This window comes from Thalassophryne amazonica, chromosome 2, assembly GCF_902500255.1.
Source record: "Thalassophryne amazonica chromosome 2, fThaAma1.1, whole genome shotgun sequence".
Taxonomy (NCBI): Eukaryota; Metazoa; Chordata; class Actinopteri; order Batrachoidiformes; family Batrachoididae; genus Thalassophryne; species Thalassophryne amazonica.
In genome coordinates, this window is record NC_047104.1 from 150,888,326 (window position 1) to 150,902,216 (window position 13,891).

A 13,891-nucleotide genomic window follows, 5' to 3' on the forward strand; every position below is an offset into this window, starting at 1 on the left:
ATGGGGATGCAGAGTACTACTGGGCTATCGAGCAGAATATTGGGAAAAAGAAGCTGTTTTTCCAGCATTACCAAGACATGATGTTTGCAGAATGAAAATGCCTACCTGGAAACATTGGGGTAACTATAACCTCACCTGTGACAACACCCGCAGCAGAGTGCCAAAAGTGGATACTACATCTACAATAGTCCCTCCGTTGAACAATGCTACCGACATAGGAACAGGAATACTATATTCCAAACCAACCGCCATCTCACCAGTAGCATTGGTGGGATCCACAAAGATATCACCAACACAGGGGAAAACCAAACCACTCCCTACAAGATTCATGATTATTGTGTAAAAGAAAAAGTAGCAAAATTAGATAGATGTTATTGGAATCGACCTATTGGATGTAAATCTCAAAATTACATGGTGCTTGCACCAGTTATTGATTTGATAGACAGGATTACTTGGAAACAAAAACAGGAGGCAAAACATGATGAATGGCTTAACGACACTTTTCCGTGGGTCTGGAGCGTTCCACTGATGCATTTTGAGGGGAATTTTCCAAGGGGATACACGTGGACTGGGCATAGTTTGCGGGGTCCACATAAAGCAAAATTCTATGTGCAAAAACTACCAAAGCCTGATGAGCTAAGGTCAGTACCTCAGGAAGATTTTAGCAAAATTGATCAATGCGTGGCAAATAAAATCTATGGAAGCTTACATGAGACAGAATACCATAATAATTTGGCTGAAGGTTCTGGTAAATCCCCCCGATGTCCCATAGACCAAATTAAGACAGGGAATTGGCTAAGATGGGTATATAACTGTACAAAGTTGTTACAGGTTCCAACCATTAAGGGGACCCTTCAAGCATGGCAGGAAGGAGTTAGGCGTAGTAAGGAAGTCACTTGGTGGGGAATGGAGAAATATGAAGTTGAAGATTGGGTATTCCCCTGTTTAGATCAAAGTAATAATTATTGGGTTAAATATCAATACATCGCCACGGTCTACTCCAGAGATAGAGCTACTTGGTCCAGTGTACTCTGGAGACCAAACCCTTATGTTACGCCACGGCCCTGGAAAATGATTTGTAATAGACTTAATACCACATGCACGATAAGCCTTGCCCGTCAAAATTGTAGAAATGTTCCTGGCTGGGAAGAATATTGTGACGCTTACTATGACGGCGAGTATGACACTTATGGCCATCAAACAGTTTGGGAGAAGAACAGTGCAGGCGAATGGATAAGAGCTTTTCCACCCAACGTTGGATGTGCCAAGGCTGTCCTGGGACATGGAATGTCGAAAAGGAAGCAGATCCTAGGCCACATAGTGCCATTTGTTGGAGATGCTTTGATAATGCTTGAAGAAGGATATGCCTTCAAGAAAAGTCTATGTGAAGGACAAGAAATTGTCGGTTACGAATGGTTGGGACCCAATCGGATTTACAATAATGGTACATGTGAATCGCCTGCAGAACAAGCTGTGGAAAAGGAAGAGGTCGGCATGAATGTTCTTGGTGGGAAAGAACGCAAATAATCGCTGGAGGAATCATCACCACTTTCGCTGCAGAGACCGGAGAGGTCATTAAAGAAGGTCTCGAAGTAGTGACTGGTTGGATTGGACATTTGTTTGGATATCTTTGGCCCTATCTGTTAATCATAATAGGACTTATTATTGCTGCAGTAATTGGATATGTTTTGTTAAAAGGAAGTTTCGCAGCCGCCCTGCGCTTGTGTGGGACGAGCACACAACGCAGTGATATGGAGCCCCTCCTCCGTTAGGGGAGGAGCGATGGAGTCTACAAAGCCCGACGCCGACACACGCCCTGTTCATTCTGTCTTGGGGGAGTGAGGGAAGAAGAAGCATCTACATAACAGTGTTCAAACTTAAGGAGATAAGTAAAAAGAATAAGAGAGCACAATGTCCAACAATACTGGCGGCATAAATGACACCATCTTCAAAGTGAGTAGAGTGGAGTTTATTGCACTACTGTTAATATGGCTGCTATACTGCTGTGTCGGCCGTTGGGACTTACGACAACCACTGCGAATAGTAACGTTACTACATGGATGTGTCAGATTGGCGATCATCAATCTGCACTATGGTCAGAGTGATTTAGGGTTGTCTTTATTCATCACTCACGTCCTCGGTCGCTTTACTCTCCAGTTTGACTGTTGGGGAATATGGCAGTACACATCAATTACAATTTGGATGGTGATAGATATGACAGCAATCTTTTACGCCCCGGCAGTGATAGCTGACATTGTGTGTGAAGCTGTGATGGCCCTGACCCTATTGGCATACATAGCTACGTTAACTGGAGCCGTACAACGCAAGAAACCCTGGCTCTACAAACTTGGACTTATCATAATTTGGGCCTTAGGATGGGGAATATTATAAGCTTTATACTGGCTGTCCATGGTTAGTCAACTACTCCTGCTGTTATGGTTTACGACCTATGATGCTTGCTTCCCGCGTGCAGCTGCTTCAGCTACAGCGGGAATGGTAACGTCATCACAGTCCCACTCTCCTACGGTAATCATGAGGCGGCTCTGGCGTGCATCTGAATGATCCCGACGAACTCTTTTGCTTGCTTGCAATATAATAGTTAAAAGACTAATGTTTCCTCTTACACTATAGGGGGATATAAGATGTATTCATTGTCAAGCCACCCTGGAACAAGCGCTCTACTTCTGGGAGATAACACCGACTCTGTGGTGCCCGACGTGTTATGGCAACAACTTCCCTGTTCAAGTGGCACGGGGAATAGTGGGACGGAAGGATACTTCTTTTCTGCCCCAGGTACCAACAGCAACATACCTAAAAATTGAGGTCGAGGCAAACATGATGTGGCATTCCCTTTTGGTTGATCAAATACGAGCTGACACTGTAGTGTCTCCAGAGGGATATATGTATTGCCCCGTGTTAACCAAAATGTGGATGTATCCTACGGGAATAAGATTCTCCACAGCTCATCTTGCCGATGGCCGGATCGTGGCCATTGGTCCTTCATTACCACCAGTTCCACGTTCATCTCCACAGCGCACTACGGAGGTTGGAGTGCAGACCAAGGATATGAACTGGTGTTTGGAGGCCCTCACGCAGGTGTTCCTGGACGAACACCTTCAACAGCCCGAGCCTGAGGATATTCACGCTGAAGCTTCACCTCAACCGAAGGATACATCACCACGACCATCTACACCAGTTACACCGTGTTATACACCCATCACCCCCACTTCACCATGCGCACCATCGTTCCCTGATGGATTATCATCTCAGGAATATGAGGCAACTCCGTCTCCATCGGGATTACCAACACAATCATCGCTACTGGAAGAGCAGCCTTCTGACTGCGACAGCAATCTACAAATGGGCGGAGAGGAGTACGTGGTGCTGGATGAGTGTCGTTCAACTCCAGCTCCTCCTGTTCTGTCTCCGATGGTGGATGAAAAAGAAGTGCTCACCCTTCACCCTGTCGACGACGACGAGGATGTTTTTATGGAGGCATAGAGAGATCGGCAGAGCTTCAAGTCATGGAGGGGGTGTCAGGAAAGATGACTTTAAGCTTGCTTTCAGCTTGTTTTCATCTTGGAATATAGTACGTGCCATGGGATTAATATACATGCTGTTGGATTAAACTGGACAGTGTTTGGTACTTTCCCGGAGTAAGTGAGGTCATACCGGACTTTTCCATTACAAATGGGGAGACCCATGGAATGAACTCAGTGGTGAAGATGATGGAATATGTCTAAAGATGATTCTAAAATGACAAGTATGATTAAATGAAGTATTAATGTGTTAAAAATTAAGAGTTGATTAGAAAAAGTATGTTACAAATAAGTGAAATGAATGATTATATGAGTTGTTTTTCATAAAGAGTGCAAAGTCAGAGGAAAAGAGGAAGTGATGTTGCAACGAGGCCAGAAAAGCTGATGATAAACAACTGATCAAATGATTAAGATGTGGTAAAATATGAAATGAATAATAAGGAATGAAAATGTTTGTATATGATCATATGAATTATTTTATGTGAAAGAGAGTTGTAATGAAATGATTGAATATGATTGATGTGATTCTAAAGAAATGATTTAAAAAGAATGAATTCTCAGAAAAGCTGAAGTGTTAACAGAAAAGAGGAACTAGAGAAATAAGTTACTGGCAAAGGGCCGCAGATGGCTTCCAGTAAGGGAAGGAGAAGGGAGGAGGTTTTGAGTCACCAGCGCCCCCATGGTAACCAAGATCATCTGAGGACCACAAAGAGTCAAGCACATATATAAACTGTGAAACACCAGGAAACAGGGTTATTCTTCCAGGGAGAGGTGCTGTTGCCACTTCTCCCCTGCTACGAGGAGATCACAAGACTTGACCATCTTGTGAGCAGCAATTGGAATCGTGGAGTGAGAGGGTTGGAGCCATAAGAGATCATTTGAGAGAGTTTTCAACTCCCACTCAGGCCGTCCAGTCATGGAGTAGCAGAGCATTGGAGAATAATCACTGGCCTTAAGTCTGAGTGAGGAATGTTCAACGTTTTCTCTCTTAAGGAACATCACAGCATACCAGAATGGATTAGATCAACTTTTGGTTGATTGAAGAAGGAATAAACTCTTATGTGGATTAATTTCCTGAAGGATTACAACATCACACAAGGATCGTGGTCAGCTAACAACTAATAGCTGATGAAGAGGAAATCAAGTTCATCGAGCTGGGACTTTAACCTCAAAAACCTCTTTCCCTCACTCCTAGGAAAAACTGTTAAGAAGTCAATCCAGTCCAGTCAAAGTAAGATCAGACAGTATTATTGAATCAAAAACAAAAAATCTCTGCCAGTCATTATTCTAATTACACTTGAATTACTGTTGTGAAATTATCATCATATAACCTATTTTGATTATGTTGTCGGCACTTGCAAAACCTGCAATAAATTTCCAAGCATGCAGTTAAAGTGTTAAGGCTCGGACATTGGATTTATTGATGCTTCTTAAGGTGTAAAAGTTAAAGATTATTGGGTGTACAACATCAAAAAGTGCTCTAAAAGGTTAGTCTGGTTTTTAATGAAAATAACACATCCTGGGGACTCGCTGTACGAGTCACTAAATTTAAAATCTAGCAACATTCCAAGAGCCCTGATCCATAAGAGGAGAGCTGCCGTTAACGGGCGTGGCCGGTTCGTATCCTGGTTCCAGTGAAGGCTATTCGACCGGTGTGCGAGATCAGCGTCAGAGGGGTGGACGTCCGGATGGAGGCAGTGAGCGGCTAGACGAATCTCCTCGCCACCAGCTTGAACAGCCTTTGTGCAGCCCTGCCGGGTAATACCCATGGAGACACGAAGGTCGGACCCCAGAGACGGAGAGCTGGTTTAGTACACAAACACACTCATCGGAGGATGAGCGTGTTCTGTGTATCTAAAAAAATAAAAAATAACGGGATCTGACATTGTATTGCCCGCTTTCAGAGGAATTCAATATAAAATGCTGGGTTTTTTATTGTGTATTTTTTTTTTTTAAATACATCCATCTCTGTTGATTTCAGGCATTTTTCCCACTCCGGTTACAGGCCAGTGATCAATCAATCAATCAATCAATTTTTTTTTTTTATATAGCGCCAAATCACAACAAACAGTTGCCCCAAGGCGCTTTATATTGTAAGGCAAGGCCATACAATAATTATGTAAAACCCCAACGGTCAAAACGACCCCCTGTGAGCAAGCACTTGGCTACAGTGGGAAGGAAAAACTCCCTTTTAACAGGAAGAAACCTCCAGCAGAACCAGGCTCAGGGAGGGGCAGTCTTCTGCTGGGACTGGTTGGGGCTGAGGGAGAGAACCAGGAAAAAGACATGCTGTGGAGGGGAGCAGAGATCGATCACTAATGATTAAATGCAGAGTGGTGCATACAGAGCAAAAAGAGAAAGAAACAGTGCATCATGGGAACCCCCCAGCAGTCTACGTCTATAGCAGCATAACTAAGGGATGGTTCAGGGTCACCTGATCCAGCCCTAACTATAAGCTTTAGCAAAAAGGAAAGGTTTAAGCCTAATCTTAAAAGTAGAGAGGGTGTCTGTCTCCCTGATCTGAATTGGGAGCTGGTTCCACAGGAGAGGAGCCTGAAAGCTGAAGGCTCTGCCTCCCATTCTACTCTTACAAACCCTAGGAACTACAAGTAAGCCTGCAGTCTGAGAGCGAAGCGCTCTATTGGGGTGATATGGTACTATGAGGTCGCTAAGATAAGATGGGACCTGATTATTCAAAACCTTATAAGTAAGAAGAAGAATTTTAAATTCTATTCTAGAATTAACAGGAAGCCAATGAAGAGAGGCCAATATGGATGAGATATGCTCTCTCCTTCTAGTCCCCGTCAGTACTCTAGCTGCAGCATTTTGAATTAACTGAAGGCTTTTTAGGGAATTTTTAGGACAACCTGATAATAATTAATTACAATAGTCCAGCCTAGAGGAAATAAATGCATGAATTAGTTTTTCAGCATCACTCTGAGACAAGACCTTTCTGATTTTAGAGATATTGCGTAAATGCAAAAAAGCAGTCCTACATATTTGTTTAATATGCGCTTTGAATGACATATCCTGATCAAAAATGACTCCAAGATTTCTCACAGTATTACTAGAGGTCAGGGTAATGCCATCCAGAGTAAGGATCTGGTTAGACACCATGTTTCTAAGATTTGTGGGGCCAAGTACAATATCTTCAGTTTTATCTGAGTTTAAAAGCAGGAAATTAGAGGTCATCCATGTCTTTATGTCTGTAAGACAATCCTGCAGTTTAGCTAATTGGTGTGTGTCCTCTGGCTTCATGGATAGATAAAGCTGGGTATCATCTGCGTAACAATGAAAATTTAAGCAATACCGTCTAATAATACTGCCTAAGGGAAGCATGTATAAAGTGAATAAAATTGGTCCTAGCACAGAACCTTGTGGAACTCCATAATTAACTTTAGTCTGTGAAGACGATTCCCCATTTACATGAACAAATTGTAATCTATTAGACAAATATGATTCAAACCACCGCAGCGCAGTGCCTTTAATACCTATGGCATGCTCTAATCTCTGTAATAAAATTTTATGGTCAACAGTATCAAAAGCAGCACTGAGGTCTAACAGAACAAGCACAGAGATGAGTCCACTGTCCGAGGCCATAAGAAGATCATTTGTAACCTTCACTAATGCTGTTTCTGTACTATGATGAATTCTAAAACCTGACTGAAACTCTTCAAATAGACCATTCCTCTGCAGATGATCAGTTAGCTGTTTTACAACTACCCTTTCAAGAATTTTTGAGAGAAAAGGAAGTTTCTCTCAAAAATTTTCTCTTTATCACTGAGTGATGGCAGCTCAGTGATAAAGTTTTGGGCTGGCAATCAGTAATCAATCAGTGGGTGGTATGTTTGTGTTTTTTTTTAATTCCACATTAGTGGCACAATGTGGTTCCACATGTACCCGTTGGTTTTTATGTTTTATTTATTCCACATAAGCAGCGCAATGTGGTTCCAGGGGTACCAGCTGGTTGTTATTTTTTATTTATTCCACATCAGCATCGTGATGTGGTGCACCGCGCACCGTGTGCATGACCCTTGCACCAGGATCGTGCATGCCTGCCCATCGGCGCAATGTTTCAGACTGATTCATGCTGTTTCGCCGCATTCGACCAAACTTCGCACTATGTGTGAAGGGGCCTCAGGTTGGGATGGTTGTCCTTCTGGAAGGTTCTCCTCTCTCCACAGAGGGATGATGGAGCTCAGGTTCTTGCTCACCTGCCCGACTAAGGCCCTTCTCCCCTGGTGGATCTGAATTTCTTCCATTTATGGATGATGGAGGCCACTGTGCTCATTAGGACCTTCAAAGCAGCAGAAATGTTTCCCAAGATTTGTGCCTCGAGACAATCCTGTCTCGGAGGTCTACAGATAATTCCTTTGACTTCATGCTTGGTTTGTGCTCTGACATTAACTGTCAACTGTGGGACCTTATATGTAGACAGGTGTGTGTCTTTCCAAATCATGTCCAAACAACTGAATTTACCCCAGGTGGCCTCCAATTAGGCTGTAGAAACATCTCATGGATGATCAGTGGAAACAGGATGCACCTGACTTCAATTTTGAGCTTCATTGCAAAGGCTGTGAATACTTATATACATGGGATTTCTTTCCTTTTTTTCAATAAATTTGCAAAACTCTCAAACTTTTTTCACATTGTCATTATGAGGTATTTTGTGTAAAATTTTGAGTAAAAAAAGAGAATTTTATCCATTTTGGAATAAGGCTGTAACATAAAATGTGGAAAAAGTGAAGTGTGAATACTTTCCAGATGCACTGTAAAACTGCAGGTGTTGACTTTGCCATTTCCAGTAGATTTAATAACACCATTCCAAAACCCATAAATGACAGACTGACAGCTCTGATTCCACTCAAGGATAACACTCGTCTCACCCTGATCAGTGTCTATGCACTTACAATGCAGTATTCAACACTTGAAAAGTAGAGCTTCTAATTAGAGCCTCAGCGAGTGCCAAAGGAGACCAGCGTAATTGTCTTCGGTGATTTCAATGCTCACGTCATGAAGGAGTGCCAGTTATGGTCTTCAGTCATTAAAAACCATGGAACAGGTAAGATGAACTTGAACTGCTTAATGCCACTTGAATTTTGTACAAGCTTTCATCTCAATAATGGGAACGATGTTCCAGCTTAAGAACCACCTTATTAATACCTACAACATTTGTGCTGAAAACACTGGCACCAAATCGACCATGTGCTTGCCAACAGAACAGCCAGGCCATTCATCAGTGTAACAAAGATTGATCCCAGAGCAGATTGTTTTACAGACCATAAACTCCTCATCACAAAATGCTGTTTTGTGATCAAGAAGAAATGAAAGACAAAACTGCCATCAAAATCTGATACCACAGTGAATGCTAAAAGGAAAGTGAAGTTGGTACTTTTCCTGGAAGAGAAGCTCCCAAGATGTGAAGAATCTTGGGATGATCTGAATGAAGTGCTTCAGCGAGTTGCCAGACATGTCTTTGGAAAGCAACAGAGAGCGAAGTATGGTTTTATGAACAAGCTGATGAGATTCAGAGACTTCTAAAGGATAAGGAAATAAATGGAAGCAACAAATCACTCAGGAATGAAATCAGGAACCTTAATAATGAATGGTTCCAACAGAAAGCCTTTCAAGCAGAGCAATATCAAGCAGAAAGGAATCAGAGTTCTTGATGTAATACAGTAATTTCACCAATGGGTGGCACTATTTCTTTGAACTGTAATGTAATGTTGATGCCAAATGGTAAATGGACTGCATTTATATAGCGCTTTTCCATCTGCATCAGATGCTCAAAGCACTTTACAATAATACCTCACATTCACCCCAATGTCAGGATGCTGCCATGCAAGGCGCCCACTACACACGGGAGAAACTAGAGGGTTAAGGACCTTGCCCAAGGGCCCTTAGTGATTTTGCGGTCAGGCTGAGATTTGAACCGAGGATCCTCTGGTCTCAAGCCCAACGCTTAACCACTAGACCATCAACTCCCCAAGAGGAAGATAAAGAAAGGCACAGTCACATAAAAAAAAAAAACCCTTGCAATAGGTTATAGGCCCAGGAGAATGCTAAAAACCGTCTTTTTGTGTGTGAGATAAAAAGTGCTGTGAGATTTCACAGTGGATGACTGAACATCACTGCTTTTTGGAGATGATGTCGTCCTGTTGGCTTCATCGGCCTGTGACCTCCAACACTCACTGGATCGGTTCATAGCTGAGTGTGAAGTGGATGGGATGAGGATCAGCACCTCTAAATCTAAGGCCATGGTTCTCAGCTGGAAACCGATGGACTGCCTACTCCGGGTAGGGAGTCTTGACTCTGTCTCCCCATCCATACTGAAGAACTGTACAGACCAACGGTCTCTAGTGTTCACAGACATCTTCAACACCTCACTGGAGACATGCCAGGTGCCACCATGCTTCATGACATCCGCCATCATCCCCATTCCCAAAAAACAAAGAACTACAGGATTTAATGGCAACAGACCCATTACCCTGACCTCTGTGGTGATGAAATTCTTCAAGTGCTTTGTGCTCACACACCTCAAATCCATCTCTGACCCACTCCTGGATCCCTTGGAGTTTGCCTACAGAGCCAACAGGTCTGTAGATGATGGTGTGAACTTGTCCCTCCACTTCATCCTCCAGCATCTGAACTCCCCAGGAACCTACACCAGGATTCTGCTGGTGGACGTCACCTCTGTCTCCAATACAATCATCCCAGCCCTCCTGCAGGACAAGCTCTCTCAGCTTGGCGTGCCCAACTCCACCTGCCGGTTGATCACTAATTTCCAGTCCAACAGGAGGCAGCACGTGAAGCTGGGAGGTCATGCCCCCAACATACGGTCCATCAGTACCGGATACCCCCAAGGCTGCATTCATTCCTCTTTCCTTTTGTACACCAACAGCTGCACCTCCAGCCACCAGTCTGTAAAACGTCTGAAGTTCATGGATTATACAACCCTCATCGGACCAATCCGATTGGTGCAGAAACCACTGATCTGTACAAAACATTAACGTGTGACAGGACTGCTCATTTAGAGAGCAGTTTTCTGAAGAAAAATCATTGGAAATGTTTTTTGTTGTTATCTCAAAATTTCTGATTACTGTTAAAAAAGTTTAGAACACTTGTAATTAAAATAGGTAAATAAATCAATAAATGGTTCTTTAGAAACCTTTCATCTGTAAATTAAAACCACCTGTTATTTCAGATTAGATAATTTCTTGTTTAACATAAGGAACCTCAGACATTTATTTTTAGACAAATAAAATAACATGGAAACTTGTATATTTTTTGAAGTCTGGTAGATTATTTATATCTTATTTCAACCAGAAAAACAAACACTAAATAAATACAAATGTTTATTATAAATGCAAAAGGAAATAATTTAACAATGACTGCAGTGTGATTGTAAAGTAGGATTTCTGTGACATAAACCTCATGATGTTTTATATATATATATATATAGTCATTTAAACTTGTAATTTTGTCAAAATATGTAATTGCCTTTAATGTTATCAGGATGCCCCCTCGTGGTGCCGGGAATACATTTTGTACTATGATCAAGGTGAAATGACAGTGAAAGTGTGTGTTTAGGTGTGTGTTCATGGTGTTTAGGTGTATAGTATTTGTTCATTGGGGGTTCGGTATGGATGGGTGGGTGTGCGTGTTTGGGGGTGGATTTGTTGGGCCAATAGTGGGCTGGTCCAGAGGAAAAATGCCAGAGCCGAAATTTGTCCCCAGTCTGACCCTGCCCCCTCCTGTAGAAAAGCATCATTTACTCTGACAGGATACAGTGGTCCAGCAATGAGGAGGCAGAGGTCTTGAAATGGAAAGCAGGTTTGAATTATGGTTTTGCTTTAAAAATATAATTATTCCGGATAGAATAACTACATTAATGTAACCTCTTAAAATGTACTAAGTGATATATAACACATATCTGTTAATTTAAAAATAATGCATTAATTCTGAAGATTTGAACATTGACACACAGATCCCCAAAGGGGATTAAGGGTAACTAAGCCTCCGCTCATACTGATTGGTTGATACATTCATTCTAGGTAAAAACCAACACAAGTGAATCAGTGTAACGTGTTGGTGTTTACAAATAAATGTGCTTTTGTAAAATATGTTATTTTTTTCATTTGTATAAAAAAGAAAGAAATTTTCAAGATTCCGCTAGACAGTGCCTAAGCGCATGCGTGATGACATCACAACTCTATCTGGCTAGGGAGACAAGGTTTCTTTCAATAACAAGAACTGTCAAAAAACTTTCTTGTGTATTGGAATTGTGTGGCAACAGGAATCGCCATTTGAATGCTTGAATAACGATGTCAGTCGCACAAAGAAATAAAGTAATAGTGAAAACATGTTTGGTGCGGTGTTATAACAGATCAGTCGCTCCGTGAGACATCATAACATTAAGCTTGGTTCACATGGCAAGATAATTATGCCGATATCGGACCCGATCTTCCCCTTCCGACAATCTTAAGGATGCCCTGACAATCGTGATGACGTTAAATATAATCTTATCAGATATTCCTGCCGTGTGTGGTTTGTAAAAGTGCTCTGATCTCCTCAGAAGGACGTGAGGAGCTAAATGTGACATGCAGCCAATCAGAAAGCAAGGTGTCTGACCTGGGAATATTCGTGTGTGAAATCTGTTTGTGTGTGTTGTTTTTACCGTGTGGCTGACACCACACACTCTACAACTAAACCTGTCAGATCTATGATTTGTTTTTATCTCCACATGTGGGGTCTCTCAGGTTTTGGAAACCTACAGATAATTTTAAAATCCTGCAGTCGACAACACTGTGATATAACCAGTCGCCAGTAGATGGCAGTGTTCTATGCATTTTGATGCCGGTTATATCACACAGCCTGAATCACAATTTCGGCTTTTAGAAAAGCAACCTGGGCTGCTTCTGGCATTTTTACATAAAACAAACTCAATAACAATGTCTATAAACCCAGAGAATATATTCACAAGAGTTTTAGGCACAATATACAAAGACTTTAATACTGTTGTCCATGTGGAGCCTGATCAGAGCCTCTCAAATGCATTTCTCCTGTCGTAAACTTTTACCCATAATGCACTGCGCACACACCATGTCCACACTAAAACCTTCAAAATTAGTGCATTACTTTAAAACTAAAACATATGTCTGATATTTTCACTTTATAAAACTTCAGACATGACGTTAATTTATATAACTTGTCCGAAATTAGTTTGGTTAAAATTCTAACCATAAGTTAAAGCTCTATGCCTATGGATGATTTGGGTGCTATTGCCAGCGTATTAGTATGGGGTAAAAAAAAAAAAAAAGTTTTTTTTTTTTTCTTTTCTATGACCAGTTCTCCTTTGCCTGCAGAGGATAGAGTAGTTTATTCTGGAACCAGCTCTTCTGTAGAGGATAGACCTGGGCATCCACTACAAAACACTACATCTGCGAAAATGTTAGCGGTCTAAAAATTATCGGACCAAAACTTATCAGAAGATAATTGGTCTGATGATGGTTTTCAAAGTTATCTGAAAAACTAATCCGATAATGAAAACGTTATCTTCAATAATTAGTGATTAGCTGAATTGTGCCCACCACTGAGTATATATCGTCTTCTTCTTTGTCTTTTGGCTGTTCCTGTTAGGGGTTGCCACAGCAGATCAATCGTTTCCATCTCACCCTGTCCTCTGTATCTACCTCTGTCTCACCAACCACCTGCATGTCCTCCCTCAGCACATCCATAAACCTCCTCTTTGGCCTCCCTCTTCTCCTCCTGCCTGGTGGCTCATCCTCAGCATCCTTCTCCCTATATACCCTGTGTCCCTCCTCTGCATATGTCCAAACCAACTCAATCTCACCTGTTTGACTTTGTCTCCAAACCATCCCACCTGAGCTGTCCCTCTGATATGTTCATTCCTAATCTTGTCCGTTCTCGTCACTTCCAAAGAGAATCTCAATATCTTAGCTCTGCCTCCTGTCTTTTTGTTAGTGCCACCGTCTCTAAACCGTACAACATAGCTGGTCTCACTACTGTCTTGTAAACTTTCCCCTTCACTCTTGCTGATATTCTTCGGTCACAAATCACTCCTGCCACCTTTCTCCACCCTGCCTGCACTCTCTTCTTCACCTCTCTACCACACTCTCCATTACTTTGGACAGTTGACCCAAAAATTTAAACTCATCTACTTTCACTAATTCTACTCCTTGTAACTGCACTATTCCACTGGGCTCCCTCTCATTCACACACATGTACTCAGTCTTGCTTCTACTGACTTTCATTCACCTTCTCTCCAAAGCATATCTCCATCTATCCAGACTAGACTCAACTTGCTCTCTGCTCTCACTACAGATCACGAT

At 42.0% G+C, this 13,891-nt stretch overlaps 1 pseudogene; it reads right to left on the minus strand.

Annotated features, from left to right (window-relative positions):
* The window catches only part of LOC117504414, a 60,271-nt pseudogene extending 49,908 nt beyond the window's left edge, over positions 1-10,363 (minus strand).
* Between the last annotated feature and the right edge of the window lie 3,528 nt (positions 10,364-13,891).